This window comes from Zalophus californianus, chromosome 16 (genome assembly GCF_009762305.2).
Source record: "Zalophus californianus isolate mZalCal1 chromosome 16, mZalCal1.pri.v2, whole genome shotgun sequence".
Taxonomy (NCBI): Eukaryota; Metazoa; Chordata; class Mammalia; order Carnivora; family Otariidae; genus Zalophus; species Zalophus californianus.
The window spans coordinates 24,388,610-24,415,091 of NC_045610.1; the positions used below are offsets into that span (position 1 = coordinate 24,388,610).

Consider the following 26,482-nt stretch of genomic DNA (forward strand, 5'->3'; position numbering starts at 1 on the left):
CCGCCGACGTCACCGCGGCCTGCGACCAATCAGCGGCTCGCGGTCCCTCTGTAAACCATTCTGCATCCCCCGGCCGGGGAGAGTGCCGGGAGACCGCGTTTAGAGGATCAGTGGCGGCCGCATCCGCGGCCCCGCGCGGTGCGGGCGGCGGGCAGCAAGGTGCCCGAGCCCCTCCTGCTCCGGTAAGGCCTCGGTTTCTATGGGAAGGACTGAGAAAGCGTGGGAGTAGGCGCAGGCGGAGGGCGGAGTACTGTTGGAAGGTGGGATTAATCCAAGGTGGAGCCTTGTTGAAGGTTGGGGTGCAGAAGGGTCCGGGAACCCCGGAGGCCCTGGTGAACTGTTTGACTTTGCAATTCAGCGGGTGCTGGGCTTTTTTTTTTTTCTTCCCTTTTTCCCTTCCTTGTGTTTTCTTGGCCTAGAAGTTGGTCCCGAGCACAGCGAGCGTTTTAACGGGAGTGGGGGAGGGAGGGCTACAGAATCTTAACTCCTCCTGTCCCTCCGTGCCTCCTCCCCCAGTCCATCCAAAGTCCACAGGGTCTCGGTCTCGGGGAGATCTGGGTGTCTTGTTCCCCGCAGCGCAGTCTTGGAAAGTTGATTCCGGCGGTTTCCTGGTGGGGGCGGGGGAGACCGGAGGCGCGGCGCCGGGGAGGGGGAAAGGAGTGGGTGGGGAAGCGCCTCGGGCGAGGAGTTGCAACCCAGGCGAGAAGTTGTGAGAAAACTGTGATCCGGAGACACATTTTACATACAAAAACAAACGACTAGGCGGGAAACGACAGGGCTTCAGTGGCGGCTGGCGGGTGGTAGTAGCGGCAGTGGGGAGCAGGGACGTCTGGGGCTCCACAGAGAGGCTGCAATGGATTCGGGTGTGCAGCGCACGGGCTGAGCGGGCCCGGCTTCTCCTCCTCCCCTGTTCCAGGCTCCGGGCTAGCAACAGCTTCCCGAGACAACCGCAGACCACACCCCCTGTAGTTCACGCCTCAGGGAGCCCTTACCTTCCTAATTCCGAATAAAACCTCGGGACCACTGCCTGGAGGCAGATTATTCCAAACGTGGGGTTCAGGTCCGGGTCCTGAGAACCCTAAGCCTCGAAGAGTCACTCTGGTTTCCTGGCTTACGCCAGTCAAATACCAAATTCCGTTTTGATTAGCACCATTTCTGTGCCAACTCGGATTTCTCGTGAGGTCTGAAGGTGGCAGGGCTGGGCAGTCCTGTTTTTGCTCCTCGTTTTTTGTTTTTGTTTTTGTTTTTTGTGGGGGTGCTAAGAAGGCGCATTCAACCCTAGTGTGGAAGAAAATAAGGATGGGCAGCTAGCCGGGTCTAGCTGGAATTTTGGAATTGGCCTTTCGATCCCACTCATGGTGCGGGACTCAGACATCCCACACAAGGGCCCGGGACTAAGTTGGGGAAAATGCGCGCTGAAACGCAACTGCCATGAAACTGAGCCGGCCCGGGATCCAGGTCTCTGCAAATGGAATACCCTCTTTGGACGAACCGGGAAGCCGCTACAGAAAATTTGGTTTGCGCTCAGCGGGAGTGGAGTTTTAGGACTGTGCCAACAACCCCTTTCCTGCCTTCAAGCTTCTGTCCGCACCACCCTGCAACCCCGAGGCCGCCGGCAGCCTCCACCTTGCCCCCCGCGTCACCTTTTTATTGGAAGCCAAAGCCGAGGTCTGGCCTGCTCCTCTTTGGCGCTCCGCCCATCCTGACCTCTAAATGCGGGGCCTCTAACATCTTCTCCGCACCCTCTCTAAAAACACCTGGGCTGGGGTTCCCCCGCTACGGGGAGGGAGGAGTGTTGGGGCTGGTTATCTCTCTCGCATCAGTCCCCACCGTGGGCCTCTCTCAGGGCCCCGCTCGGGTCAGGAGTAAGGTGGGGAGGGCGGTTCTCCAACCCAGCAGGCGGGCTTCGCGAGATCCGACTAGGTTTTTGTGTTCCTCCTGCCGACCCAACGCTCTCAGGAACGAGCGGATCCGTAGCCAATACTCCAGCTCCCGCGGAGGCACTAGGAGCTACTTGGCTCAGGGGACCCCATCTCCTCCACCCGGAGCCCGAGGTGCCTCCCCAGCCCGCTGCGTTGGGTGAGACCCGCGGGGGAGGGGCTGGTCCAGTTGAGCGGTCCCCCACGCTCCCCCCCTCCCCCAGCTGTCCTGGTTCTCGCCGCTAGCGCCCTCGACCCAAGCGCCCCTTTCTGGAATCTAAAGCCGTCAGAGTCCCGAGTGGCTCAACCCCCGCCCCTGTCCCAGCTGGGCTCCTTCTCATGCAAAGCAGAGGGGCCGCGGGGGTGGAGGGCGGTCGGCGGAGACCTACGGGGCGACAGCTGGACCCGGCTGCCGGCCTTCCTGAACCCAAGGCCCGCTGTCTTCTTTCGGGTGGAGAGGAGGGGGCTGCTCCACCCGTTTGGGGGTGCTGTGTGTGATCTTGGGACCTCGACGTGGGGGGAAAGAGGGCCCCTCCCTGCGGGCGGACCAACGCGGTAGGGGAGTTGAGGACGAGAACGGGTCGGGGGCTCTGGGGCATCAGGCTCTGCTTGTCCCTGTGTCCAGATGGTTCTGTAAATAGGTCTGCGGGAACCAACCCCCGCGTCTACCAGGGAGTCCCGGAGCGCAGCTCTAGGCGCGCCTCTTAGCTCCTGATTCTAGGTTTAAAGTCCAGATTGAACGCCTCCACGGGGACAGCACACCATATTAATGTAGTTTGTTTGTTTGTTTGTTTCCATTGAGCTTTTATTTTAAAATATATTTGGTCGCACAGTCATGGAGAGAAAACTGACCCAGCTTTCCAAATTAGCCGCCTCTGAAGGCTCTCAGCCCAGCTCTGCATTTAAACCAATGGCTGCTCCGCGAAGAGCACCAGCCTTCCCTTCTTACCCTCACCGCCACACTTACTGCCAGCGGCCTGAAGTACACAGCGCTTCCCTAGGCAAGGACCTCCAAGTAGCGCAGACCCACAACCACGCACACCGCCCCCAGGGCGCGCAAGCTCTAGGCGCGGTGCTGTGAGGGTCAATTTCGCCGCCAAGTCTTCGCTCAGTGGCCGCGGAATTCTTTCCACCGCATCCCCAGGCTTTCTTGGAAAAGGCCCCAGAGGGGCCAGGCAGCGGCTTTCACAGTACAAGCTCTACTCCGGAGAAGCGCCTTGAGAGTCCTGAGAGGCGGGACCCCGCTGGGGAACTGGGGACCGAGCGGGTTCTGCTAGCCCTCCCCAGACGCCCTGCAGGTTGGGGGGATTGATGGCGCCCTCTCCTGCATCCGCTTTCCTCCCGTGAGCTCCGTGGTTCCCAGCCCCAGATCGCCTTGCTTCCTAACGTTCCCGAGTGGCTCGCGTGGCCCAAGGACCCGAGCCGGCCTGGCACCGTCAGCTGCTGTAGATGCGAGAGTGGCGATAGCCCCTGGCGGCTCCCCTCCTGGCCCAGCGCGCTCCCGTGCAGCTCGACACCCCCAGAAAAGCCCGGTGAGGCCGTGAAAGGAGGCGCTCGCGGCGGAGCGGACTCTAGGCGGTTAACAGAGCGGGGTTTCTGGCCTGGGGCGCAACCAGCTTTCCCCGGTCAGGCAGAGGGAGGAGGGAGGGAGCGGGTCTTCTGGAGGGGTCCGAGAGGCCGCACAAACTCCGCACGGACTCGGCAGGACGCCGCAGATGCGACGCCGGAAACTTTGGCCCGGGGCACTTGGATCTGATCCTAAGTCCCCGGCTCTCCTTTCCCTCTCTCTCGCCTTTGCTCCTGACTCAGGTTGCCTTAATCTCACTCCATCACTCACTCCTGGAAATGACCTACTTGTGTGCACCATTTTACAGTTTATATCGCTATCTCCCCTGAACCACATAGTGGGGGAGGGGGGATTGGTTTTAACTCCTTTTTCCCCGGGAAAGAAACCCAAGTTAGGAGGTTGGTCCGAGATCCCTGGGCCAGTGCACTATGGAAGGTGAGAAATTTGGGGTGGGGGCTTGTCACCCTGCACCGCTGTGTACTTTGCCCCAGCAGTAGTTTCCAAGTTGGGGATGGGAGGGGTGGGGAACAGCGAGGCCAGGAAAGGGCAGCATCCGGCCGGGGCTTCACGGTGTGCGCTCGGGCTGGGTAAACAAGGCTGGCTTCCCACGGGGACTGGGCGGGGCGGGGGGGACTCTGGGCTTGGAAGGGGTGGAAGGTCAAGCGTGGCGATCTCAAATGCAAGGCAGCGCTGCGGCGCAGAGACCGGTGGTGGGTAATCGTGGAAAGGAGAGGGTGAATGGAGGAGGCAGGAGAGAGAGAGAGAGAGAGATGAAATCGAGGGGAGAGGGACAGGGAAAGGGAATAAGGACAGAAAACCAGGGGAAAGAAAAGGAATGCAGAAAAGTAAGCAAGGATAAAAGGAGGGAAAATGCATTGGGGGAAAGGTGTGGAGGAGTAGACGAAAAGAAACAGAAGAGACCCAGAAAGACACTCAGCGACAAAAGAGGTGGCGGGGAGAGGCACACAGCTGGGCACCCTGCAGGGGCAGGGGGGACATCCGGCGGGACTGGAGGGTGCGCGGGTGTGTGACAGTCGCCTTCATAGGCGGGAGAAAAGGAGGCGGCATGTTTGGTGGGCGACTCAGCACCCGTGGAAAAACATGTGAGCGGCTCTGGGCAGGAATCCAACAAATAAATAAAACGTCTAAGACGGCGTGACAACAATGTGTATTTGGGTGCGTGCCCGTGTTCCTCTGTCTGAACACATACTCACACCCAGTAAGGAAGACAAACGGGGCTCGTGCCTCAGAGTAATTAATCCTCTCACTAATTGACTCTCTCCCCTTACCTAATGGTAGTGGTCACTGCAGATATCTGGAGAGATATCAAAGATGGAGGGGGAAGAGACCCCCAAAGCTAACCACATTTGGGACTGGGATTGAGTTCTTTCTGGACTTGGCAGTTCTAAGCCCCTCTCTCCTTTTGGGGGGGGGCAGAATTCAATAGATGTTGCTGCCTCACCAGCCTCTCCATGTTTGCATTTATAAAAATCTCCTCATATTAGGGGTGACCAGGAGCTGTCCACATATACACGGAAGGCTTTCATCAATCTCAGAGGCTGAAAGCCACCCACTGCCCCTCTGCAGGACGTTTCCTACCTTCAGGCAACACCAAAGTTCCCCCTCCCCTGCTGCTCCCCTGGGAGCCCAGTCCCTGCACCCCCTTCTTTCAGTCATGACTTAGTCTTCCCAGGGCCTGGGATGTGTCCTGCAGCCCCTAGTAGAGCAGGTGAAGTTTTGAATGGGCTGGGAAGCAGCCTTGGGTAGATGGAGGGAGAGCAGCGAAAGGGATGAGGCCAGGGCAAGGATGGGAAGAAGCTTCTAGAAACAAACCCACTCAGACACAGGTGGAGAGATAACAGAAGCACAGAGGAGAGCCGTGCACCTGGCAAGAGTGAGGCCTCCGGGGACAGAGGAGAAAGAAGGTAGACACTGTGCAGGGTGGGAGAGAGTGTCAAGTGTGCAGGAGGGCAGGCAGATGACTGTGTCTCCGTGACTGTGAGGGTGACAGTTCTTTCTGCGTGCGAGCATGGGGAGGGGCCCCTCCTACTTTCTCCCACAGCACCCTCAGTTCTCAGGACTGGAGAAAGAGGCAGGGGAGAGGGTGTTGGACTTGGAGCAACTCCTTGGTAGCTGGGCTGGCCAGAAGGGGCCCAAGGCCCACAGTTGGTTTGAGGATGCAGCTTTGAGGCTTGGGTTTGGGAGGTGAATGTCAACTCTCACCCCTTTTAGGTGGCAACTCTGCACTGTTGCCCTCCTCGGAGGCTAAATAAATAATTGCTGAGATCCATAAACTGCCTAGCATAGGGAGAAGAAGGAGCAGGGAAGGGTGGCTCCCCAGAAAAAAAAAAAAAAGTCCACTTCCCTCCCACCCCCCACTAAACACATTCTTAATTGTCCCTTGGGGACATTTGTACATTTGACCAAAGCAAATCCCCAAGCAGGAACAGCAAAATTCGTCATAGGGGCTGGCAGTCCTGAGAGAGCTAGGGGTCTGGGAAGGGGGAGGCGGGGAGACATGGGGGGCATGTCTGAGAGGCTGAGAAACTTGGCTCTTCTCTCCCTGTCTCTGTCATGCTGTAGAGAGAAAGTGAACGAGAGAAATAAAGTTCCAGAGGAAAGAAAGAGAAGGACATATAAAAGTCAAATCCAAACCAGAAAGGAAAGAAAGTGAAGAAGAAAGAAAAAGGCAGGGAGAGGTGGGGTGGGGGGGGAGACACGCTAATAAAAAAGGGTGAAGGCGGCCCCAGGAGGCTGGGCCTCGTCCCAAACCATCGGTCTTCATTGTCTCCGTGTGTGCAAAGGCAACTCCGGCATAAGGAAAAGCCACTATTGGAGCCGCGGCTTTATTTTATATCCTATACATCAGGAGGGAGGCAAAGCTTTATTTTCGCCAAGAGACAGATATTTTATTTCTCTCTTACGGTTTTATGTGTGAGAGATGTCAGGTTGCCACAATGGATGGCTAATGCATAGGCAAGAGGAAGCCGTGTTGGCATGCTGTGTGTCATGGGGTCTTGGGGGGGCGAGCGGGCCTGGGATTTAGGGCTGATGGGACACTCTGGGGGATTTCTGCTAAAACATCTCTCTTCATAAATCCAGAAGCATGGTCAGCTCAACAGGGAGAAGAAGGAGTTTTAGAGGGAAAAGAGTTGGGCTTAGAAAGAAATGAACACACAAAGGAGCCGCTTCCCTTCCAACAGGCTGGGGCAACGGGTTGGGTGGGGGCAGGGTGGCCCTGCGGAAAAGCGGAGACCCACGTCCAAACACACGTGCACCTTGGCGGGGAAGTGTTTTCCTACAGAATCCACTGTCATTGTGCTTCCTTTCCCCGTTTTATATTTTTCCACCCTGTTCTTCCCTCTCTTCACCAGAAATCTTTTTTTTTTTTTTTCCCACCTCCTCAGAGCCTCGGGGGGGGGAAAGAGCTATTAATTTGCAAATCATCTGATCTGTGAAAAGGATCAAGAAGCCTGTTTTTCACCGCTAAACCCAATGTCTTGGGTGGACACACATATGCACACGTGAGCCCATCATGCTGAGAATCCTGGGAGCGGAGGTGCCAGATTGCAATCCGAGAAACACGCCCCACTCCCCACTTCCCTCTGGGACCTATGACCGAATTAAGCCTTAGATCCCAAACTGCATAATGTTCATATTTTTGAACCCAGAGAGAAGGGAGAGATGAGGGGACAAAGAGAGAGAGGGAAGTGTGTTAATTGATGTGTGCCGTTCAGGACTTGGACTAGTCGCCCTACTCCCAACCCCACAAACCATTTCTTCCAAGAGTTCCAAGAGTTGTACTCATCCGCAGTTCCTCCTCTTCTAATGTTGTGATTTCTTGGTCTATAACCACTGTGGACCAAAAAGGCGATTCTGCTCTTTTCCTCCTTCCAGGGGATGAGAGGCGGCACTGGATCTCTAGACAATGAACATGGCGGGGGGAACCAACCACTGTCCTTAGCTGTGGCCTCTGGGGAAGTTATTTAACCTTCCTGGGCCTCAGTTTCCTCATCCGTATTGGGCTAAGTGATTGCTAAGGTCCCTTCCAGCTCCAACCGAATGAGATAATGTGTGAAAACATTTTGTAAACGCTAAAGCCGGACGAATGCCAAGGATTATTATTACGATTCTAATCAATCCTCTTTTCTCCACATGGATCTTGGCTGTTTAGCACCAGCAAGCAGGCTAAAGAGGGCTGAAAGCGAGAGAGCTTAGCGGAGATGGAAAAGCTCTGTGGCGTGGACAGAAAAAAAACCCTGCATCTGCAGAAACATTCTGTCTCTGTGTGCTCCCTGGGGCCTGGTGGGAAGGGGTGAGGAAGAAGAGGCGTGTCTTGGTATGACCCGTTGCAGTCTACACGGAGGCAGAGAGTATATTTCTCCTCAAGCATCGTTTGTCTCCAAGTGACTGACATAGGAACCCGATGTGAAGGCGAAGGCAGTCCGCAATTGTTTTTTTTCCAGGAAGAAAGGAAAGAGCAAGGTGTAGCTGATTAGCAAGTTAATTATTTCAGTCTCCCAAGGGTGCCAGTGTGTTGGTAAGTTGTCCAGCCCTGGTGTAATTTCACAGTCCATGCATTTCCTGGTGAGCACCTGGGGTGCCCTGGTCTGTCTCTCTCTCCATCCACCTGCTTCATGTCTTCTTGATACACCTGGGGAGATGGGCAGGGCTGGGGAGGGAGATGGCACAGTGCACACATTTGGCCTAGGCTGCCGGTGGGGGGCCCAGCAAGAGAACAGAGTGGAGGAATCCTCCTACCGCCACTGAGTGTTTAATTATCTGGACTTTACTTTTTTTTTTTTAAATCTTTTGTTTAATAAATATTAATGAAGCAGATTATCAGAAAGTGGAGGAGCTCTGAAGTCATTTTCCCCACACTCATTGCACAGAGCCATTTGGGTACGAGGGGTCCTTTTGCCTCTTCTCTTCTCCTAGCCCTGGCCCATCTCTCCAGCACTCAGGTTTGCTTTCTCAACTCTGGCCACCAGTTGGTCTGCGGTGGCCTCCTCCAGTCTGACTTCAAGATCTGATTTCCCCTTGGGGGAGGGGAGGGAGGATTGTGTGGTCAAACGGACGCCCCCCTCCGAGAGATAAGTTGGGGATGGGAACATGAGCCCCAGAAGGAGCAGCTTCTGCTGCTCTCTGCTGTCCAGGCTGGTAGGGCCAGCCCCCTGCCGCTCCTCCTGAGGTGGACCAAGGGAGGGCTCTGCCGTTTACTTAAGACTGGTCCCATCTGCTCAGACTGGCCTTTCATAAGGGGAGGGATTTATGCAATGTCCTTGTGCACAGACCTGGGATTTGCCTGAAAACCTCGGGCCTCCGAGAATATTGTTGAACGCTAAAATGTTCAGCCACGGAGATGATTCATGATTTGTGTGTATGGACAGGGTGTGTGTGTGTGTGTGTGTGTGTGTATGTGTGTGTGTGTGTGGGGGGGTAGGCACAAACATTGATGGGTACTTTTCACCATTCCTACCCCTAAATCCCAACATGAGGAAACTTCTTTTTCTGTATGTACTCAGGAGGCAGCCCACGGCACCAGGCTCCAGAGACCCAACTTCCTGACTTCAGCGGTGTGAAGATGGTCCAGTACTTTTTGATGCGGGCATGCAGCTGTCCCCCAAGCAGGTTGGCCGATATCCCTGCTGGTGGAAAGGGGTCGGGGGGGGGGCTATCTGGAAATGTAGTTCTGATGGCTGCTTCATTGTGGGTGGCAGAGGATTTGGGGAACAGGGCTGGGTGAATAGCTGTTCCAACTGCTTTTGGCTGTCTTTACCTTAGAGGCCTTAGGGATCTCAGTACAGGAGAAGTTAAACCTAGGACACAGGAAGGCAGGTGTAGGGCGTTCCTTGGCTCAGTCTTGGTGCCACACCAAGATGAAGCCCAGGCATGGTCAACAGAGATCCTATAGCGCAGGGTTTGGAGGTCCTACATGGGATCTTGGCCCTGGTTCCTGGGATATTAAGAGGGCCTTTGCAAGTTGTGGAAAGACCTACAAATTCCATTTATTCACCAGCGCTGGGAAGTAAATGCAACCTCTTTTCACTGCCTAGTGGCTGGGAAGACGCCTTTTTGTCCTCTGTGAGCCTCATTTGTGGTTCTACCATTTTCTTGCTCTTGTTCCAGTTTGGACTTCTCAGTTCTTGAGCTTTGTTTTCCCTCAGGCCATTCATAATTCAGCCAACGGCCTAGGCCAGGGGGCGGCACACATTTTGAAAGGTGAGCTTGGCAGGCCTGTAACTACGTGGAAGGTGGTTCTCATTTGGGCTCAAGGGATGATAGCGGCTTCCCCTTAAAAAAGAAGCATTTCTGTGACTCTTTTAATGAAGGATTTACTACTCATTTGATAAGTTCAACACTCTTTTGTATTCATTCTGAACGAAAAACTTTGTCAGTCAACCCCGAGGGTCTGCAGAACCTATAAAAATGCTTCCTTTGGTCTCCCGGTTTTAACACATGCTGGGGCTTGGGGCTGCCTCTGACAGACCGGGGAGGAGCAGAAACATTCCAGAGACCTGGTCTTAGAGTGTTATCTCTTCCCCTACCCCAAATCCTCACCCTCCATGTTATCTGTCTTTACGGCACATGCAGAGACCTCCTAGGGAAGTGTGAAGGGCTGGGTCTTAATCAGGTTTGGAGAAAGAAAGGGAATAAGTTGAGCTCAAAAGAAAGGTGGGGTGGTCGGAATGTTAGAGGACCCTCCTCTGTGGTACTTCTTGCGTGTTGTATATGACGGCCTGCAAATTACGCATCGGTTGCAGTCATCTCTCCTGTATAGGTTGGCATTTGCCAAATGCCGCTTCCGGCCAAAACAGTGTTAAATAAAATTGTAAGAAATGCTACCGGGGCTTGCATGGGTTATTTAATTCTATCAATGATAAACAATATTAATGTGGAGCATCTCAGCTGGCAGAATATCATGTTTCATTTATATATGCCGAGATATATTTAAGCATGAAAGATAGAGTTTTCCAACGCATATATTTCCCAGTGATTACTCTGAAGAAATGTGATGGAAGCAACAGAAACCTCTTCTCTCGCCGCATAAACTTGGTCCCCGTGCCCACCAGCTGCCAGTTGTACATATTTCCACGGCCGGCCAGCCACACACGTACTGTCACAGGGGGGCCTGCACTGGTAGATATAAACGTCGACACTGTAAGTGTAGGTCCAGCTTTCTGCCCTTGTGCACAACTACACAGACACAATATGCCCACATTTGAGGGTCTTTGGTGCATTCGCCCATAGGGTCTCACACCCTGCCGCGTAAACGGATGCCACTGTGAACACGCACACCGTCCCGCAGGTGGATATTTATATGCACATAGGTAAGTGTTCTCATGCAAGTGCCCCCGTGCTGGAGCCTCCAACATAAGTGTGCATCTACGTACACATGCACCTTTGTACACACGTCCTCCCACACCCTTGCTCTGGAGTGTCCACCAACAACACTCCATATGGCCACGGTGTCACAGCTGCCCCGTTATTCTCGGAGGCTCCAGACCTGGGGGACAGTATTTGAATTGGATGTTTGCCCTGTATGAGCCCTGAGGCCTCCAGAATGGAAGGCCAGAAGGAACGGGGTCAAGATGCCAGGCTGCCTGGCTTCTGATGAAAATAACATGAAACTGTGGGGGATGAGATGAGGGGTTGGGTAGCTGGTCTCTGCAGCTAGGGATGCCTCCAAAAGATCAATCTTTTATTTGCTCATTTAAACGTCAGGATACCCGAGTGGCTTCTGTGGTCCTGTTTCTGCTGCCACTTGTCCGTATGAGCCTAGGTAACCTGCTCTCTGGACTTCACTTTCTGTCTCTGTAAAATGAAGCACTGACCCAGACCTGTGGTTCTCAGCCCTGGGTACACAGAATCATCTGGGGAGCTTTTTAAAGAAACACAGGCACCTGGGCTCCATCCCAGACCAATTAGATCAGACTCTCTGGAGGTGGGTGCCCAGCATCTTATTTTTTTAAAAGCACCCCGGGTGATTCTATATTCAATGGATGTTGAGACCCACTGGCCTAGATACTCTCCAAGGCCCTTCCAGCCCTAAAACTCTGTGCTCTGGAGGACCTTTTATCTATAAAGCACCATGCTGGGCACCAGGGCACTCTGCTGGAAGTTCTGATTTACCAGCTTAAGATCCTACGAAGCCCCTAAAATCATTCTTCTTTCAGTTTAGGAAGAGGAGAATTTTTGCACAGACTATATGTATCCTGGAAAAACTCATGCCCGTGTTTCCAGTTGTCTCTTTGTTTCCTTCTATCTTTGTTCCCATCCGCCATCTCTCAGACTCTCCCTCATCAAACATTAATTATATGCCATATATGCAAATGCTATAGGCGGGTGCCTGATCACTGTGATAGAAACCTTGCTACCTGCCCGTATTTTATGTCTAGCTCCCCAACCCGATCTGGTGGGCGGCAGAGTATTGTTAGTAGGGTAAATGATAAGGAACATTCCCCCCCACCCCGTGGGGGGAATGCTTTCTCCCTCCCCCAGCTCTGAGTCAGGGAGCAGCCCCTCGGCCCATGCCCCAGTTCTGGAAGCTGGAGAGGTGGCTGAAGAAAGCCTTGAGCTGCGTGTCCTAGAAAGCTGCTGTCAGACTTGGGCCTTTGGGAATCCTACTTTAATATTCTCCAACAACCATTCCCCAGACAGAGCCAGTCCCCCTTGAAAACAAATCGGCTCATGGCCCTGCACCTGCCAGAGGAGGCTGAACCCAGCTGGGGCGCCTCATCCACGTGGGAGGTGGAAGGCAGAGCCGGGACGAGTGGGCTGCCCGCCTGTGGGCCCCATCTCTGGCTGGGGATGCTGATGAGAGCAGGGGCAGGGCTTCTGCCTTCCACCTGGCGGGTGGTGGAGGACGAGGGTTCATTCTAGATGGAGGACTTCCACTTCTGCCTCCGTGCTATCACTCCCCAAAGTTGATGTTTGGGGTGACTCTCCCCCAGAGAAACTCAGCACTGGCCTGTTCTCTCTCTCTCTCCCGCACTCTCTCCTCAGCTCCACTGGCCGGCTGACAAGATAGGCTTGGCTGGGTTGATTTTCTCCTGAAGGTGTTTGGACTAGTTTTCTTTTTTTCTTTTTTTAAAGGCTTTATTTATATATTTGAGAGCGAGAACAGGAGCAGAGGGAGAGGGAGAAGCGGACTCCCTGCTGAGCAGGGAGCCTGACATGGGCTCGATCCCAGGACCCTGGGATCATGACCTGAGCCGAAGGCAGATGCTTAACGACTGAGCCACCCAGGTGCCCCTGGACTAGTTTTCTTTAGGGGAGCTGCTCTGGCGTGCCAGGTGGGCACTGGAGGTCGTGATGGGGCCTGAGGCCTCTGTGGTTTCAGCTCTACGTCTCTCATCCACACGTGCTATTTCTCCATTTGCCTCTTGATTTTTCTCCCCCTCCCTTTCATTTTGTCCCCTGCGCCCCTGATGACATGCCAAGTCAGGTCTTGGCCCCCAGGGAGGCCTGCACATAGGGCACAAAAGGTTGCTGATCACAGCGGCCACCTCGGGCTGGGCTACCCTTCCTCCTGTCCCCTCATTTCTCCTGCACAGGGGCAGGCCTGTTGCTAAGGAGGGAGCCCCAGACACTGCACAAGATCCTCCGATTCTAAATCTAGATCCAGAGCCCAGTTTCCCACGCCTGCACCCCTTCCCAGGGCCTACCTCCCCTTGGGCCTGGGGACCATCACACCCCAGGACGTGATGGATTCCCCAGGCACCTTCAAAGGGCTTCACATTTGTTTGCAATGCAGACCTTGAATCCTGCTCTGGTCATAAATGTTGTTTATTTTGACTAGGACCTACTGAAAGGGGATTGGGGGTTAGGGAGGGCACAGAGAGGATGCCTAGGGAAGATCATAAAACCATTAGCAGGACAGGGCTTTTAGGGGTCACGGGATCATAGAATTTTCTGGCTGGAAGGAACGTAGGCCATTAGGAAGGTCAGAGATGACCCTCTGTCAGGAAGAGGTCTCTAGGTGCCACATGGAGCTAGGGTGGGGAGCTTTGGGCCTCTTTCTAGAAAGGGAACACAGGGTGTGGGGGCATGACCCCCCAATAACCTTACACGGGGTGGGGCAATAGTTTGCTGAACATGATGGATTTGCCCTCCCAGTGGGAAGAACCAGTTGCTTGAATGTGCAGTGGAGCTTCTTGTTCTGGGGAGTGGGCACAGCTCTGGGTAAAGGAAATACAATTCTGCTTTTACCATTATTTAGAGCAGGTAGGAGATACCAGGTGCGAAGCCTGATGCTCTTCCAGTACCTTCAAAACAATTTTGAAAGAGATGTTATCTCCATTTTGCAGATAAGATAAACTGAAGCTCAGAGAGGGGAGGTGGTTTGCCCAAGGCCACACAGCAAGTTAGTGGTAAGGCTGGGACTAGACCTTAAGACTTTGGAGTCTTAAACCTAATCTCCTTCCTGCCCCCCCCCCCGCCCCCATGCTTTGGTCTGGTCCTGAGCAACCAAATGGGAGCTGGGCTCCCTTCCCTCGAAAGCTCATGGTGGGGGCTCAGGAAAGCTCAGGAGCAAACCCCCTTCTATTAAGAACATCAGGGTCTAGGGCTCCTTCCAGCCCCTGGCATAGACCTGGCTGACTTTGCAGAGAGCATGCTCCCATAAATCCTGCCATAGTCAGGAAATCATCTCGGTTGCCCTTTATTAGCTGTGTGACTCAGAGCCAGTCACTTCACCTCTCTGAGCCACACCCTCGGGATCCACCTCCAGACCTCTGGTCTTCATAGAAGGTGAGGGTTGGTGAAGGTGGTGGCAAGTCGGTCCCTTTTGAGCTCCTTTGTGGTGTCATAGCTCTGGGGATAAGAGGAGATGAGATTTGGTTTTGCCCTCAAGGCTGACTCAGACCACGAAAAAGATACCTCAGAAGCAGGCGAGGCTAGGCTGGTTAAGATCCCTGCTGAGAACAGGAGGCTGAGAGCCAGGGCAGGGGCTGGGCTGTGAAGAGGCAGCTTAAGCCGCGAGTTATTCCCTGATCCCCTGACTGTGTAATCCAGTTGCTTGGAGAATGGAGAATCCCCTTCTCCTGCCCCCCACCCCCTCCCCAATAAAGGCCTCCTAATAGGCCTGCCAGCCTTGGGGCACTAATCTTCCCAGGCATCACTCTGGGAACAGGTTGCCAGGGGTTCCAATCCCACCCGTCCCTCAGTGGAAGATGGGGAAGGCTGGGAGGGGGCAGGGGTCTGGGGACTTGTGTGTGTGTGTGTGTGTGTGTGTGTGTGTGTGTTGGGGGGGGTGTCTCCTGCTCTCTGGCCTACCCAAAGGATTGGGGACACTGATGGGCCTCTGTGCTGAGGGAAACTTCAGGGTTGGGGACAGGGGCAGGAGGGCTGGGTCTTAGGGCAGAGGTGCCTTGCACAGGGCTTATTATTAAACATCCCCATTATTTCATCCAGCATGTTCCTTTCATTTTTATTTGAAGACGGCTCCCTCCCCAGCACCTTCGCCTCCCCACCCCCTACACTTTCACTCATCCGTCTCAGGAGTCCCTGACAGCTGCCCTGCGGGTGAACTCCTGATCCTCCTGCGGCTGGAGAGACCCTGGGGGGGGGGGGTCGGTCAGGCCAGAGCGTGCCCCCTTCCAGCTCCCCAGCCCTCCACATAGTCACTCCCTCACGACAGCGGCACCTCTGTTCCAGGAATGAGACCTAGAGGGAAGAAAATGAAGGAGGGAGGAACAGGCAGGAGAACCAGGAGGAGGAAGAGAATGAGAAAGGAAGAAATGAAGGGGGCGGTGGGGAGAAGAGGAAGGAAAAATACAACCAAGAAGCAGCACTGGAGAGGAAAAGAGGGGCCATGGGGAAGGAGAAGGGAGAGGAAGGAAAGGAGGGAGGGCTGCGGCCAGAGGATCGGGAGATGCTCAAGGGATGGGGGGAGCCAGACCGGGCTGGGGGCTGGGGGAGGGGGGGTTGCACCTGCTACAGGGAAGCCCAGGTTTCTCCAGGTGTGTGGGATGCTGGAGGGGGGCTCCCGCCCACCTAGCACTACCTCTGGGAACGCAGCCCTCCCTCTGGCTGAAGGGTAAGCACTAGGAGGACACGGACCCAGACCGGTGCCCTGGGCTGTAATCAGGGGGTCTCTTGCTTGTGGTGGTCGGGACAGCCAGTGGTTGGCACCTTCCCAGGATGGTGACTGCTTCTTCCTGGCCCACATGCCCATGCCCACCTCAGCTGGCCTCACGGCGGGCGGCCTCTGTCCTGCCTGCCCCTCTTTGGCTCCAGTGCCCATTGGGAATTGGTCCTAATTGTTGGGTGATGATGTGATGTTGGACAGGGCCTTAAAGACCAAGTATTTTCCACCCCTTCACATTACAGATGGGGAACTGAGGCCTAGAGATGGGAAGAAACTTGCTCACGGTCACATTGTGAGTAAATGGGGAGCCCTGCCTTTTTTTTTTTAATTTTATTTTATTATGTTAATCACCGTACATTACATCATTAGTTTTTGAGGTAGTGTTCCATGATTCGTTGTTTGTGTATAAAGGAGCCCTGCCTTTCTACTATCACAGGTTAACATGGAAACAACAGCCAAAGAGGAGTGGGGGCAGCCTGGTGTCTCTCTTGAGAGGGCCACCATTTGATCCCCTCTGCTGCGAACACTGCCACCATGTTTTGTATCTTAGCGGAGGGAAAACCTTTGTGATTACAATAGTTAACCACATTCTGAGTGTATGCCGGGAACTTTGACATGCATTATTCTCAATAACTCCTCACACATATCCTGTGTGGGGGATAGTCTATGACCTGCATTTACAGAGACATAAATCAAGGCCCAGAGATGTTAAGTAATTTGCCCAAAGTCACGAAGGTAGGAGTTCGAGCTGGGATTTGCTCATGCCATATTCTCTCTTGGATGATGATAGACAATGCTCTCCACCCCTCACCCTAGTCTCTACCCCCTCCCCCCATGCTCCAGGATTTAGATCAGAGTCACCCCCCTCTCCATGCTGTACAGGACTGATATTGTCAGGGAGAACCCAGCTGGGTGGAATCCCCTCTGACCAGACCCAGTGACTCCCACCAAAGACCCCACAAGGACAAGGGTAAGGTCCCCCGAGACTCTGTGTGATTTATCTGGCAATATTGTTATTTTATGGGATGGGCCAAAGAGGTGTCAGGAGGCAAGTTTGCTGTAAATCTCTTCTCTCTGCTCCCTTTCCCTCTGCATGTCCCCTCCTGGGATTTATGGTGGAAAATGTTCAGAACTAGGGACTTGGGGCTTGGGTTCAGGCTTGGGGTGGGAAGGCAAAGGACAATACATCTTCCTCCTCTGAGATCTGCTAAATGTGCGAGGGTGTGTGTGTGTGTGTGTGTGTGTGCGCGCGTGCGAGCACCAGCCATGCTCCATCGCAAGCCCGCCATGTATAGACCACAAAATCTTTATTAAGACCTCCACGGCACTTGAATGGCTCTGCGGACAGAGTGTATTGCCTGCACTCAAGCTGTGTGATGGGGAGCAACCCATAGGCTGGTGTCCCCTGTGTGCTTCCCTCACCGGTGGGTGTGAATTTCTGAATCAAGCCAGGAAATTGGGAGCAGAATCATCCTGGGAGCAGATGTGTGACCCATATGCAACCTTCGTAGATGGGAAGAAGCAGGGGGCTCCCCATGGGGCATGGGGCAGTTGGAAAGGAACCTGCTTCTGGGTACTTTTTGCGATTGGGGAGGCAGGTAGCAGGACAGTTTAAGTTTGCCTTTAAGAGACACCAAGGCTCCTGTCCCTGGGTAAAGGAGGCCCAGCTCCCTAGAGAGATGGAGCAAGAAGCTGCAAATCTGACTCCCTATGTGTAAAGAGCCCAGAGCGTGGCCATCTCCTTGCTGTAGGGTCTGTCCCAGGAGGTGAGCACGAGGTCACACTGGTGCACCATCTCCCCTTTCACACCTCTCCCCCCATCTTGAGATTTCAGGGCTGTGAATGCTGGGTTGTTTGCTCCCAGCTGAGCTATAGCCGGACGCCTAGAGACAGCTCAACCCAAAGAGGGACGAGGACCAGGAAGGAAAGGGAAGAAGAGCTGAGTAGGGGAGGGGAAGAAGGGGGGAAGCTAGGGAGAACCTTTCCTGACTTGTCCCACCGCTCCCTTCCCCAGACGCCTCTTCTTTCTGTTGAACCCCCTTCCCATCCCCGAGCTCCTTACACAGGTTCTGGTGGTCTCCACTTCTGGTCCCCTCCATTGCAGGGGAATTTCTCCAGAGTCTATGGCGGTCCGGAGGACACGGCTGGGGCACTCCCCAACTCACCACAGTCCCACATCCAAGGTACAGGACCTTAAGGAGCACTCAGTGAATCCTGCCAAATGAATCCAGGAGAAAAGCCGAGACGTCACCCTTCGTGTTAATACCGGGTCACTCTCCCACCCCATTTTTTCCCCCTGCTCCTCTCCCGGCTGCCCAGACCAGGGCTGTGCTGTGTCTCTGGTTAAATATATGGAATTATCTATTACAATACTTCAATATTTATTACATTGATTTCACTTTAAATGCTTTGTAAATCATAGCAAAAAATAATGGCCTTCCAACAGAGAGTCATATACCGTAATCAACTGGAAGAAAGTCGGCATTGTAATTTAAAATAAAAAAAAATCCTTATGTGAGTCTCTCGTTTAAATTAAGAGACAGGACGTGATTCAAATAATAAGACCCCAGTGAGGCTGGTTTTTCTTGGCAAATTAGTAGAGGTTTTAGCTGGAACTGAAAAGGAGTTAAGGTGGAACACTGACCTTATTAGACCTTAATTATTTTCTGTTGTTACATTCCTGGAGCAGAGGGTTTTTGGTTGGTTTTTTTTTTTCTTCCCCAAAGTGGCCATGTTAAGCCTCATCGCAGGAACTTTGGCTTTAGAGAGATAGCACTTCTCAAGAGGTATTAGTGGGATAAAGAGCAGATGCTGTGTCTGTGTCCCTTTGCTTCATGCCAGAGTTTCCAGGGCTCCCACAACTCTGGTTTGGAGGCCCCCTTCTTGTCCTTGAAAGCCGAGAATTCACCTCACCGCGCTCTACCTCCGGCTTCTTACATTCAGACGTCTAGTGTCAGCCTCCTCCCCTGGGACTATATCCTCCGTGGGCTCCTGAAACTTGCATCCACCTGGTGGAGAGGAGGGGCCTGTGCGCGCGCCTGTGTGCGTGTTGGGCGCGCGCGCGCGCGCGCGCGCACACGGGCTGTGGGGCACAGCCGGTTGCACTTTCCTAATCTTTCACTGTAACCATCCCGCTCCGCCTTTCGTGGCCAAATTTGGCTGATCGCTGGTCCCAAAGCTAGCCAGACCCAGCGCAAGATGCCCACGGCACCTGGAGATGCACTCAGAGCAAATGCCCTCCTCTCTAAGTGCCGATAATTCGAGTAAGTGACCTAGTGCTGTGCCGGGCACAGAGTGGGCATCCAATAGTGCTGCTTTTATTGTTTGCTGGAAGGGCAGTCAGAAAAAGGCCTTTTCTGGGGCGCCTGGATGGCTCAGCCGTTAAGCGTCTGCCTTCGGCTCAGGTCATGATCCCAGGGTCGTGGGATCGAGCCCCGCATCAGGCTCCCCGCTCCCCTGCTCTGTGGGAAGCCTGCTTCTCCCTCTCCCTCTCCCACTCCCCCTGCTTGTGTTCCCTCTCTTGCTGTCTCTCTCTGTCAAACACATAAAATCTTAAAAAAAAAAGGCCTTTTCCACTTGCTTCCAGAGCTTCCCCCACCCCCCGCCAGAACTCCCTGCAATATACCCCCCTGGCCCTGGGGTGGGGTGCAGTGGTAGGAAAGACATACTGAGCCCCAGGAAGCCCCAGTGCAGATTTCCATTTCCACACACTCCTCCTGGAAGATAACCCAGCTGAGCTCTTTTTATTAAACTCAATCAGCTGCATTCCTCCCACTGGCCTCCAAATTGACTTCAGATTTGATCAGAGTGAAGGAGAACTTTTTCCGAGGTCTGGTGTCGTGCGGACCACGTCTGGTGGTTCATCACTATGCAGGAGAAGGTTGGGGTGGAGGTGGAGGATGATGGAGAGTGACGGCAAAGGCCTGGGGGTGGGGGGACCCATTAGGCCATTACAGGTGAGAGGGATCCCCAAAGGAAGCGGGAAATCACGGCTTGCTTTGGTTGCCCATCAGCTGTGTCAGGGCATAGGCTGTAGACGTGGGACCTGTATTCTTCAGAGGATATCCAGAACCCTAGAACAGCGGGTCTGAAAGTGTTTTAGAGACTATCTAGGCAGACTCTCTGGCTTTATAAAGGGGATCCTGAGGCAATATGAAATGATCAAACACCCTGCCTGAGAATCCATGGGGGTGCAGAGTAGAGATTGTGAGGGAGGGAGCACAAAAGCTACAGGTGCCGTGGTCTCTGGCTGGGTGTGTGTGTGTTGGGGGGGGCGGGGACTGGCCGAGCTGGAGGCCTGGAACCTGGATGTACAGGCTTGTCCCAGCAGTACAGCTGGAGTGACCCTTTCTGGGCCCCATTCGTGTCTCTCATCACTCAGAAAGGTCATGGATAAGGACATTATGCCCAAAGGAGCCAAGGGTCTGGGCTGCAGCCTCAGCAGCTACATATGACCCAGGAAGCTCTTCCCCTATCTGAACCCGTTTCTTCCCTGCCCGGGGGTGGCTGTAAACTGTGATGTCCTACACACAGGTGGGAGGGACTATTGTGGCCAGCCTGGGTGTAGAGATCCAGATGTAGAGAAAACTTAATCAGACTTTGATTTGTAGGCTCAGATTGAGTTCTGCTTCCCTCTCCTACCTTCCTCGTGGCTTAACTCCAAATTCTGCCCCCAGCCCACCAAGATGGGACAAGGGAGGAAGCTTAATTTCCTAATAATATGACCGCAAGATAGGCGATAGGTATTCTTCTACCCATGTTATAGAGAAATAAACTGAGGCACAGGTAGATTAACCACCCAGCCCTCCCCTCTCCCCAGCTGCTGAGACGCAGAACTGGGATAGGAACCCAAGTGTGTCTGACCCTGGATCCATCAAAATCCCAAGTGAAAGGGTGATAATACACAGCGGAATATGGGCTCTCCAAGGGGCAGGGATTTGTAGATGCTTTATTCACTGCTGTATCCCCAGCCCCTGGAATAGTGCCTGGTACACAGCGATGAATAATTATTGTTAAATGATGAACGTCAACTTGAAGGAAAGGTTTGGTGTAGCAAAAGCTAGTTAGCAATAAACAACTTACTGGGGGCTTTATCTTACGTCACAGTTTCACAGAACGGCTCTGTGCAGTGGAGAATTTAGGGTAGCATTTCATTGTTCACGGGAGCCCCTTCTGGCTGTTTTTATATCTAGTTACCACCGTGCCAGAGGTTGGGGCCTCAGTCGTTAAGGAAAAAGGAAATAAAATGTAGAAACAGCAACACTGGCGGTAGAGTAGTATCTCTGTAGGCATTCAAGTGATGTCACAGAGGGAAATACTATCTTGTTCCTTGGGAGAGCCCCTGGGAAGACCTTATGGAGAAGAGAACTCTGCACATTTTCCTAATCAATTCATCCTTTAATTTTATGACTAAAGATATCGGCCCTTGATGCAAAGGCACCCAACCTTTCATTCAGCCAATTTTTACTGAGCACCTACTATAGGCCGTGCACTGGGTTAGGTCCTGGCAGGTGCAGGGAGGCCCAAGGCATGGCCCATGGGCCTCAGGAGCATGGTCAGTGCCTCAGGAGCCAGGCTTGTCCAGCAGCTTGCTTGGCTCTTCCTTCTCTCCTCCGTGGTACGCAGAGAGTCAGCATCTTGCTCCAGGTCAGCCTGAGGGTCTCTCTCTCCACTCCCACCCTCACTTCTCACCCTCCACCCCCAGCTCCCTAGCTGACTGAAAAGGTGCAAAAGGGAATCTGAGAGATTCTGTGCTGTTTGTTTTGGGTTCAATGGAATCTCATTTACACGTGTTAATTGCAACTAATTGGCACTAATTGGATGAACAGGAAACCCTCTGGGAACACTCATACCTTTAATTTGTAGTAAATATCATTAATTAACATATGCTAATTAGAACCAATTAACATTGATTAAGGGTTTCCAGCTACTTGGAAAGTACAACTCTGTGTCCTCCCTTGGTTGCCTGAAGTCAGTGCAAAATACACCATGTGAAGTCAGGAGAGAGAGGACTGCCCTTCTGGAGACAGCCCGCCCCCCAGCTGGGTGCTTGGAGGATGGCACCCTGTCCTCTCCTGCCCCAGGGCAGAGATGTATGCAGGGGTCAGGGCTGTGAGGTTAGCACTTCTCAGGGAGTGAGAGAGTCTGACTGTTGGGAGGTTCTCTGGGCCTGGCTCCCAGTGTGGGTTGAAAGGGCACACTAGAGGTCAGCCTAGCCGGGAGGGTGCGGCTGCTGAGACCAAGCAATGTTGAGCCTCCTCCCTCAAAGATGCTGGAGGGTGACACACCCATCAGCCTGAGTCCTATTTGGTGCACACACACACACACACCTCCTCCATCTGACAAAGTTATGTCGATGTTGACCTCCTCTATCTGACACTGATGTGCGAATGGGGATACCTCCGTGGTCTGACAGATGCATGGATGGTGGGACCATCTCAGTCAGAGATCTCCTTTGCCCATCTTAGGATCTTTCTCACTGAAGACAGGGATGCTGTTCAAATTATAATCCAGAGGATGGGTGTCAGATTAAAAAAAAAATCATGGGGCGCCTGGGTGGCTCAGTCATTGGGCACCTGTCTTTGGCTCGGGTCATGGTCCCGGGGTCCTGGGATCGAGCCCCACATCAGGCTCCCTGCTCAGCGGGAAGCCTGCTTCTCCCTCTCCCACTCCCCCTGCTTGTGTTCCCTCTCTCGCTGTGTCTCTCTCTGTCAAATGAATAAATAAATAAAATCTTTAAAAAAAAATCATTTGCCTGGGAACCAGAAGACTTCTCGGTCTACTTTCAGTTCTGTTACTAACTAGCTATGGGACTCTTGAATTCATTAAAATATCTATATAAATTATTTTTAGTCCAATTACAAAAAATTAAATGTTTACTGCAGACTGCCCCTCTCCCCCCACATCTAAGATTCCAGGCCCTGCCTTTCCTTTTCTGCAATATTCACCTTACTACATCATGTCTGATGTCCATCTTCCTCAACAAGCCACAAGTTCCCTGAAAGCAGGGTTTGAGGCTGGCTTGTTCACTCTGGCACTTCAAGGGCACTGAAAAAGCTGCTGCTGAGTTAAATAATATATGGGAGGAAAAAAATTGGTTGAACGAATGAATGAACACATACAACAAAGCCATCTTTAATTTCAACCACCACAGAGGGAACAACATTTGTGTGGTATGTGTGTGTATACTTACATTTATATATAAATAAAATAGGTTATATATATCAAATGCACACACATAACATGAATATCTATCCCAAAAAGCTTAATGCTGTTTTTGCTCTAATAACTTCAAAAGTATAAGTGTTCCAAACTTTAAAAACCAAAGAAATCACTTAAAACTTTATTTACATCCTTTGTGCATTAATTTTGTGAATTTTGAATAATACTTTTTAAATTTTAAATGTCTGTTTCAGTCCCTCTGAATGGCAGTAGCAAACAGTGACTCAAAAATTAAAACAAAAAGTTTATTATTAAAAATTCACGAGACTAAATATGTGTATTTCTGCCAGCCCTGAGAACTGTTCTCTTTCGACCACCAGGTACGTCCTGAAGCCAATTTTCTCATCTCTGCAATGTGGCTACGAGTACTTGTACTAACTCTCCAGGCTTCTCATGTGGGAAGTGTGGGTGATTTTGTAACCCCAGGAAAGGAGTATTCTCCAGGCCACTTGAGAAGAAAAGGCTCTCTAGCTCCCAGATCCTAGCTACTGGCTCTGATGGAAAGAGATGGGGGCCTGAATGGGGCAGAACCTCGCAGCATCCTCACCTCCCAGGGGACCTCGGTGGTAGATCCTTCCTTACCTAAACAGAGAAACAGGATTGCCCTGTGGCAGTGCGGGGTGTGGGGGATGTTTTGGGATTCAGGACAATGCAAATGCAAGGTGGGAAAGATTGCCCTGTGAGGGCTTGCCCCCACACAGGGAAAAGTGGATTAAAAGCCTTTGGGGTACATACATTCATTCACTTAATTCTCCTATAATCCCATGATACGGCACGATTATTAGCCCCATTTCACAGATGAGGGAACTGAGGCTCAGAGAAGTCATGTATGTGTCCTTGCTCACACAGCCAAGTGGCAGGACTACAATTTGAACTGAAGTTTGGCTGCTCGGTGCCGCCCCTTCCTCCCACCCGCATTTTTGGTGCCCATAGAATGGCTCCACGAGGCTGTAGCTCCTGGGGTGCTATCCCCAGGGCAGGGAGCTCCTGGTCCTGCTTCGGTCTCAGCAGCATTGCTGAGTGGACCCCTCATTCCCAGCTCCCTCCCTGTGGAAATCTGAGGTCTGAGGGAGGGCTGCTGACAAGGTTCACAGCAGCTTAATTACCAAAGTAATTTCAATTTGTTTTTGTTAATTGAAATCTCATTAAGCAAGTAATTTACTCCAACACAGCTCAGGAGTCCACAATTCCACGGATGAGGAGGCTAAAGGGGTTTTTAGAACTCGCCTTAATCTGGGGAGTGTGCTTCTCACTTTGTCCTGTGGCCTGTGTGTGTGTGTGTGTGTGTATGAGTGGGCACATGAGTGGGTGTGCACGTGTGCCCCCTGTGGAAGGGCCCCTCCAGCTGACCAGGGGCACCCTTTCTCCTTCTCGGCCTATACTCCCCTGTCCCACCACCGCAGGGCCCTGGACCCCACCTGCCTTGCCCCGTACCCTGGGATGATGAGAAAAAAGGGGACCCAGGCCTCACCCTCTGGGTGTGTGCACCCGGGAACAGGGCCTGTGGAATAGACACATGCACAGAGACACCATTTGGTATGCCAAGCACTGCTCTAGGCACAAACTGGAGACCCCGAGGGCATGGATGGCACCTTCTGAAGGACATCTTTTCTGAGCCCTGGTCTTTGTGAGTTCACCTGCCAGACGTCCCGAGTCGTCTTTCCTGACTCATAGCTCATGCACAGCAAGCCCCTTGCCAAAGTTGTGCTTCCTCGACTGTAAACTCCAAGAAGGCGGGGGCCCTTCTGCTTCCTCAGGGCTTCCTAACTGGGTCTGGGGTGGGCCAATTCTTTATTGAATGGGACGCTACTGGGAGCTGCAATCCTTTTTAGCATTCCTGGCTTGTTTATTTAATACCAGGAGCCCATCTCCAAATAACTGTGATGACCCAAACATGCCCTTCACCTGTTTCCAACCTCCTCCAAGTGCAAGGGTCCACACACTGCCTGGCACGTGGTAGGTGTTCCGTGAGCATCTGCTGAGCGGGTGACTGAACGTGGAGGAGTGGTGCCTCTGATCTGGTCCATGCTTGTCTCTGGGGTGTGTGTGTGTGTGTGTGTGTGTGTGTGTGTGTGTGTGTGTGTGTGTGTGTGTGTGTGTGTGTGTGTGTGTGACTGAGCCTCTGATCTGGTCCATGCTTGTCTCTGGTGTGTGTGTGTGTGTGTGTGTGTGTGTGTGTGTGTGTGTGTGTGACTGAGCATTGCACGAGCAGCTCCTCCGGCCTGTGCTCCTGGGTGCGCTGCGCCAGCAGTGGGTTCTGGGCCCTGGGGGTCCCAGTTCTCCAGAGCTTGGACTGCACCAGGTGTCTTCCCTCCCTCTCCCTGTGGCTTCGTTCCCTGGCTGCCTCTCCAAGGCCCCCGCCACCCAGCTGCCTTCTCCTTTTGCCCCTGACTATGGCCACTTGGTAGTTTCCCAGGTCTGACATTTCCAACATGCAATGCCATATGTATTACCACTCTCAGGTAATTATCACGTAAAATTAAGCTAGTCTTGTACATGAAACCAGCAATTAGCCAGGGATTGAAGGTCAGGGAGAGCTCGTTTATAGAGTCGCTAACAAAATGTTAAGTGGAAGTGTGTGTCAGATGGGCCAGGAGGCTGGATTAGCCGGGGTCGCAGCGGTGGGACTGGAGAGCCATGGAGACTCCCGGCTCTGCAGCGCTGGGCACAGCAGGAGGAGGTGGGGATTTATGGCTCACACTTTTCTCTTCCAGCTCTCAATCTGGGGCACGGCTTTGGGAAAGAAGGTTGCTAAGCCTGCTAAATCCTGTGCACACCAACACCCCATTCATCTGGAAACCTGGTAGGTCCTGCCTAAAAGCCTGGATGTCAATTCCACCTCCTGCCTGGCTGCCACCACCCCGGCATTTTGCACTCAAGCCCTTCTGATCTGTTTTGGGTATCTGAAGACAGGAAGATCTTTCAAGACTCAGAAACTTTGCACGTGCCATTCCCTTCGCTTGGAACACCTTTCCCTCTCTCCCATCAGCCTGAAATTTTTCTTTCTTTCTTTTTTTTTTAGAGAGAGAGCATGTGTGCACGCTCGAGCTGGGGGGAGGGGCAGAGAGAGAAAGAATCAAGTGTGGAGGCTGCCGCTGGGCTCGATCTCACGACCCTGAGATCATGACCTGAGCCGAAATCAGGGCCACCCAGGTGCCCCAGCTTGGAAGTTTTCTATTTCCCTTCCTGCAGTTTCGGTCCTCGCTTCTCCAGGAGCCTTCCCAGACCATCCCCACCCCCCCAACTTTATTTCAGAAGGGGCGATCTTTGCTTTTGTAACGTGAGCATGTTTCCACCATGGTGCTTATACTCTACGGCAATTTATCGGTGATTTGTCTGTCTCTACTGCTGGACTGTGAATTACTCATCTCTTCCTGGCAATCTGGAGCTGCTCAATAAATGTGTGTGGAATGGATATAGAGATTATTCTCTGTTTGCTTTGTTCTTTTGCATATCCTTCAAGGTCCTGCTCAAATACCACCTCCTCTGGGCAGCTTTCCTGAATTCCTTCCCTGGTAGAAGAAATCATTCCTTCTGTATTCCCATAGCACTTTGTGTACCTTTTTATTACTGCACTTACAAATTGTCTCATATTTCATTATGGGGCTACTTAGGGCTACCACGTTGCACAACTCCAGAGGGCGCCATTCACACTGAGCCAGGTAAGGCAGAGATGGTACCTGT

The 26,482-nt window shown here is 52.8% G+C and overlaps 1 long non-coding RNA gene across 1 annotated transcript; it reads left to right on the forward strand.

Moving 5' to 3' along the window:
* The first annotated feature begins 53 nt into the window (after positions 1–53).
* Positions 54–26,211, forward strand: LOC113908170. Its single transcript, XR_003515377.2, has 4 exons — positions 54–182; positions 9,012–9,117; positions 25,513–25,601; positions 25,821–26,211. It is a non-coding gene; the product is annotated as an uncharacterized LOC113908170 (long non-coding RNA).
* Positions 26,212–26,482: the final 271 nt, after the last annotated feature.